The 6,760-nt window shown below is 42.2% G+C and overlaps 2 non-coding genes across 2 annotated transcripts; both read right to left on the minus strand.

Moving 5' to 3' along the window:
• Nucleotides 1–6,074: 6,074 nt before the first annotated feature.
• trnac-gca (transfer RNA cysteine (anticodon GCA)) lies at nt 6,075–6,146 on the minus strand. Its single transcript has one exon. It is a non-coding gene; the product is annotated as a tRNA-Cys (tRNA).
• A 542-nt stretch (nt 6,147–6,688) lies between these two features.
• On the minus strand, nt 6,689–6,760 carry trnac-gca (transfer RNA cysteine (anticodon GCA)). The gene has a single exon. It is a non-coding gene; the product is annotated as a tRNA-Cys (tRNA).

Here is a 6,760-nt window from a genome sequence, read left to right on the forward strand (position 1 = left end):
AACTCCTTCAATGCCAGCTAGTGCATTGGCAATCTCATGCTGATATTGCTCACTAGCTGATGAGACTCCAAATATTAGCCTTTTGTACCGGTATACTCCGTTGTGCACTGCAAATGTAGTTATCTCTCTTGACTCCGGGGTAAGCTCTAGCTGATGGTATCCCCACTTGAGATCGAGTTTGGTGAAGATTGCAGAGCCGTTTAGTCCTTGCAAGATTTCATCCACAGTGGGTATGGGGTATCTTTCCCTGATTATTGCTTCATTTGCTTTTCTCATGTCTAAGCACATTCTGATATCATTGTCACATTTCTTTGGGAGTACCACTACAGGATTTACCCAAGGTGTAGGTCCTTCTACACGTTCTATAATGTCCATGTCGATTAGTTCATTAATCTTTTTCTCCACTGCATCCCTCAAATGATAAGGTATGCGCCTCAGTGGCTGTGCTACTGGTTTCACATTTGGATCAATGTACAGGCTGATCTGTTTGGTGTTTAGCTTTCCTACTCCTTTGAACACTTTTGGATACTTTTCTTTAAGAGTGTGCTTTAAATCTGTGACAGCCGCCACATTTTCACCTATTTTCAACACTCCTAACTTTATGGCAGTCTTTTTCCCCAGGAGTGGTTCACCATTACCTCTAATCACAATAAATTCAGCCTCTTCAGTCCTGTCACCAATCTTGATTTCGCATCTGAATGCACCTTTAACCGTGAGTGCCTGTGCTGAGGAATATGCATATAAATTCCTCTGCTCTTTGGGTACATATGAGTGACATTTTATCTTTTCAGCTTTTAGCTTTTCCCATATGTTGTCTCCCATCACATTACTTGTAGCTCCAGAGTCAACTAACATTTTCAACTCTATTCCCCCAACAGAAAAGGTAAGTTTCTCAGGTACACTATCATCATTTACAGTAAATGCATAATCATCTTGTTCAACAGCATTCACATTTTGTTTCTTTTGTCTTTTGGTACGACACATTTTTGAAAAGTGGTCCTTACCATTACACTTGTGACATGTTTGTCCTCATGCTGGGCATTTGGGATCTTTGCCCATGTGGTCAGTATAACCACACCTGTAACATTGTCTGTCTGTTTTATTATCATCTCTCATTTTTCCTTTTGGTCTGTTGTTCTTCTCTTTCTTTGCTGTAAAAATCCGGCTGACCGTGTCCTCTCCTTTCTTTTCCCCGGCGACGCTCATCGCCGCCATCTGCTCCTCCACGCGTTCGCAGTGTGAAGCCACCTCCAACGTGCGAGTTAGGGTTAAGCCTGGACCCTCCTCAAGCAGCTTTCTCCGTACATATTCAGAAGTGCATTTACTCAGGATAGCGTCCCGTATCTGGTTATCATTGTCACCTTGAAAGTCACAGTCTTTTGCAGCTCGCCTTAAACGTGTACAAAATTGTTGCACAGTCTCACCTGGTGTTTGGGACAATTTGTGGAAAGTTTGGCGTGCGTATGCTGCATTCACTTGAGGAACAAAATAAGTGTTGAGTGCAGTCACCGCAGCGGTGTAATCCTTTGCCTCTCCCGTCTGTGGTAGAGTGGAGAAGACGTCCTGCACGTCTTGTCCGGCCAAGTGCAGTAGAAGAGCGCGTCTCCGCTGTCTGATTGCGTCTGTAGCATTATCCGTCAAAATAAGACCTTTCCCATCAGCAAACAACTCGAAGGATGTTAACCACCGCATCCATCTCGGTCCGAGCGTAGCTGGATCAGTGTAGCAGGCGAACGGTTGAATACCCGACTTTTCCATGTTAGCCCACAAGTTTTTCGCTAACACCGTACCGCCGCTGGGTCTACTTTTCACAAAAACAAATCCAGGTCCGTGTCATCCTCGTCGCCATTGTTGTGTGCCCACCTTATTACTAAATTAGGCAGAGCACTCTGAATTGAATCAGGACATAAAGCACGGTCTTTATCTTGCTTTATTGAATACTGTCCATCTAACAACTAGCCACTTAACGGGGCCTCCTTCGGACCACAACATCCGGTTCAAAGGTCATCACATTAAGACATAGCCATATCAATACATGACAGCGGCTGATAAACTGAGCCGTCTACAAAAGGCCTTCTTTGAAGTGTCAAACTGAAAAGCATCACTTCTGTTGTGAAACTGTTTTATTTTTAAAACAAACACAAACACAGTCTGTTCCTGAAAATAACAAATCTGATAAATAAAAAGCAAACACATCGCAGAACAATCAAACATATTTTTACAAAGAAGTCAATAAAAGTAAAAAATAAAAATAGAGAAGTGTATGATGTGAAAAGTATTGAAATGGGACCCTGAGGTCAGAATGTTTTTGAAAGGTTAAAAAAAATATTGTTTTGTTGTTGTTATGTATATGCTCAGTGTTGGGGAGTAACGGAATACATGTACTGCCGTTACGTATTTAAAATACAAAATACGAGTAACTGTATTCCGTTACAGTTACCGTTTAAAAAGGTGGTATTTAGAATACAGTTACTTTGTTGAAATAAATGGATTACACGGCGGTACTTCCCTGTTTCATATTGTGGCGGGTCAGGACTGTTTGGGTTTTGTTTGACAGCTACGTTCTGTTGTTCCAGGCGGCAGCGTTACGGTTGCCACGGTTACAGGGTGACGCTCTCTCTCTCTGCGTGTTTCCTGGGTGAGAGAGGCCTTTTTGTTGTTGTTGTGCTAAGCTAACAGGCAGAATGCTACAGGCATAGCTCTAAAGAATGTAGCATCATAGGCAGTGTAGTCCGTGCTGCAGGGAGAATGGACTGCCATACACGTTATGTGTCTGTGAGCGAGGGAGGGAGAAAAAGGAAAAGTACGAGCTGTCATCGAGCAAAAACGGGAGCTGGAAGCATGTAAATATAATAATAACCACTGCAGCCAAGAAGAGTGCCTGACGAGCCCAGTTGTAAGTAAGCTATTAAGACTATAAGACAATAAGTTCTGTTGGAGCAGCCTTTCAACGCCTCTCTCTGTCTCTCGCTAGCAAAGTTGACCCAGACAACAAAGTAAAGCTAGTTTTCGGCTACAAGCCCAACACAGAACCCATCATATTAGCCAGAGGTCCCTTTACTACGGTTCGGAGCCGCGGACCTTCAGTAACAGTAATAAATCACAGCAATAGTACATTCATGTAGTTGTAAACAGCATGATAATATATTAAGCAATCCAAAGTATTCAGAATACGTTACTCTCATTGAGTAACGTAACGGAATAAGTTACAGAATACATTTTGGGGCATGTATTCTGTATTCTGTAGTGGAATACATGTTAAAAGTAACCTTCCCAACACTGTATGTGCTTCACTGGAAGCTAAACCTGCTGAAGATGAGGAAGTAGAGGAGAGCATCCATTACTTGGAGGGTTGGTGGTTCAATCCCTGGCGTGCCAGCGTGTCCTTGGGCAAGACACCGAACCCCAAGTTGCTCCTGACTCATTTGTCCAAGTCTGAATGTTAGATCAAAAACACTTAGGTGTACAAAATTTCATGTCTGAATAGTTGAGTGGAACAAGTTGTATGAAGTGTTGCAGTAGAGTAGAAAAGCTGTGGTCAAAACCAGTTGAGTCACCATTTAATAGCATTAGTACTTTTACCAAAAGAGCCACTATAACGCCACTTCCAAAGGGAAGTAAGGTTTAATTCTGTGTGGCCTTGCTTAGATCCACTGCAGATTTCAATCATTCTAACAATCAAAAGTCTTGAACACCCACAAGCTCAAACGTCTTTTTCATCCCAGAAATGACAGGAAACTGACATTTGCTGATGTAAACTTATAATGGGAAAACCCCTTTATTTGACTGCAAAGGATGCTGAAACCAAACATCCTTAAATGGAAATCAAAGATTAGCAGCAGAACATTTTACTCTCCCCATTTTGATCTCCTTTCTTTCTGCTTTCACCTCTTTGGCCCTTTTGTTGTGGCGAGGGCTGCCACGGGTCGGCCGGGGTCACGCCAAAACGAGGGAACGAGGCTTAATGCCTTCGAACCCACTAATAACCCCCACCGCGTCCTCTCTATCCCCCTTCGGAGCGATTTTTCATAGCTCTCCGCCCAGTCAGTCCACGGTCTGGTTTGCATTAAATGGACACATGTGCTCTTTGTTTTGAGAAGTGCGGCTGACACGGACCTATAACCAGCCACATGAAAGATGGATTTCTCAGGCAGCGGCTAAACTTTGTTCAGGGACTTTTAACAGGAAGCGTCATAGCGACAGGAAGCAGATGATTTGACTTCATTAAGAATGACGGGTAGAGTATGCCTCCAATGTGGACGAGTTGATCTGAGAAGACCTTTATAAGCGGGTCAGCAGATAGATATAAATCTAAAGCCAGTATGAGGTTAGATGCTGCAGCTCTACATCATATATCACATGTCAGAGCTTTACACTCGCATGTTGCTGTAAAAGAGAGGCGACTTTTCTGTCCAGGACCAGCATTTATACTCCACAGTCATGAATAATAGCTCAGTGTTCAGCTCGAGAGCATGTGGAAGTTGATGGACACATGAGCTAAAGCTGTGACCCAACAATTTATCTAACTACCAAACCACCCTGGAGCACCAAACAGCCATGAAATGTTTTAATGAAGCTCCTTAGAAGGGACTTCAGCACCAGCATGCTGGATTCAAGCAGTTTTGCATGATTCACAATTTAAAATAACCCTTATTCATTGACTTCCAACAAGAACCAAGACAAGGAATCACAGTTTTTTAAAGCATTTTTACTAAATGTCTCCATCAGAGAGACAGATGGAGACAGAAGAGATAGACAGATAGAGGATGTTGAGCATAATGCACAAAGGAGGTCTTTTGTCTGTTCCAGAGGTCCGACTGATGAGCTAAAGAGTGTTTGCAGCTTCTCATCCTGTGTCAGCTGGGACGGTCCCCCACAGCACGCCTGTGTTTAAGAAAAGTGATGCGCTGATACCCATGTGAGCAGCAGGGAAACTAGCAGGAGGGGAATCTGGGTTTAATCCAGCGATCTCTTGATCTGAAGTCAAATCTCTCCCACTGAGCTATACTCCCTCTCTCCTTCAAGCCACTTTGAAAACAAAACACTGTATAAGAGACAGACTGTGCCCATTATGTCACCTGCTGGTTTGTGAATATCTCAATTTCCCTGACAAGCAGACCCACTGAGCACCACTGTAAGCTTATCAGCAACTTCTCAATCACAATTTAGGTCTGCCCTAAAGCGTATCATAATTTACCAAACATTGTGTTTTGAACGCAGTGGTATCCAGATTGAGTCTCAACTATCTCATCATACAGTCGTTGTCTTACATTATCTCTGTGTGCTCTTTCTTCTCTGGGACACAGAATATGTTTGAAAATCGAGACCCTACACGGATGTGGGCTCTGTCATCCTGAATGACAGAATTTGACTCTATTATCAGAAGGCTAAAGGCGCTCGTTCACTGCATCGTTGACGGCAGCAGTGCTGATCGTATATTTACATTTACTCAGTTACACTTACTTGAGTAACTTTTTGAGAAAAAATGACTTTTAGGAGTAGTTTTACTACACTGTACTTTTTACTTTTACTTAAGTAATAATTTTATGAAGTCTCGCTACTCTTACTTGAGAAAAGATTCTTGCTACTCTATAGAATAATAAACACATTTTAACCATAAATGCATGAGACACAGACTCAAACCTACAGTGTTTAATGTTAGTCTATCTGCTGAGCCTGTCGTGCCATTTGGAGAAGTAAAGTATCACCATGTATTGTCACTTGAAGTACTTTACCCTATTCTAACATATATTTATATTACCTTCTCTAAATATTAGTTTCATAATGATTTGGAAAAGTGTTTCCTCTGCTGAGATTTATTCATTTGTAATCATCTTATTTATATGTAGTATTTTCATTTTGCTTTTCAGTATTAAACTACATATTTTTGTCTGTCTGAATATCTCATTTTTACTCAGTACTCAAGTAGCCTTTTTCACCCAATACTTTTTAACTCTTAGTTGAGTAATTTCTTGGATGGCTACTTTTCACTTGAGTAAAACTACGTCGAGGTAGTGCTACTATCACTTGAGTACAATTTCTGGCCTCTGCATATTAGTAATAGTGAAAATAGCAGGGGGCACCCGGATTTGAACCGGAGACCTCTTGATCTGCAGTCAAATGCTCTACCCCTGAGCTACACCCCCACATTCAGGGCATTTGCCTGCATAACACCACCCACTGGTTTATGAACGTTTCAATTAAACTGACATGTAGACCCAATTCCACGCACGATCTGATATCCTCGTGTTGGTGTTGTTCCCAGATCATCATACTAAAGGTTGTTCCAGGATCAACATTGCAAGTGACCAATCAGAATGTTGTGATGTCATACTTTTGCGACTTCGGGAAAAACCGGCGTAAAACAAAAAACTGTACTTAAGCTGCGAGAAACCGCCTTTGTCCGCCGATCAACGGACCCTAACCCTGACCCTAACCCTTTAATAAACGCTAAGCAGAATTGATATTGTCCTTGCAACATTGGAATTTCATAAATGCACAGATGGGTTGGTGCGCAAAAGAATAACGTCACAATAATGTGATTGGTCACTTGCAATGTTGAACCTGGAACAACATTTTCATGATGATCTGGGAACAACACCAACACGACGATATCAGATCATCCGTAGTGCTACTATCACTTGAGTACAATTTCTGGCCTCTGTATATCAGTAACAGTGAAAATAGCAGGGGGCACCTGGATTTGAACCAGAGACCTCTTGATCTGCAGTCAAATGCTCTACCACTGAGCTACACCCCC

The sequence above is a fragment of the Neolamprologus brichardi genome, chromosome 12 (genome assembly GCF_056152115.1).
Source record: "Neolamprologus brichardi isolate AB-2024 chromosome 12, ASM5615211v1, whole genome shotgun sequence".
NCBI lineage: Eukaryota > Metazoa > Chordata > Actinopteri > Cichliformes > Cichlidae > Neolamprologus > Neolamprologus brichardi.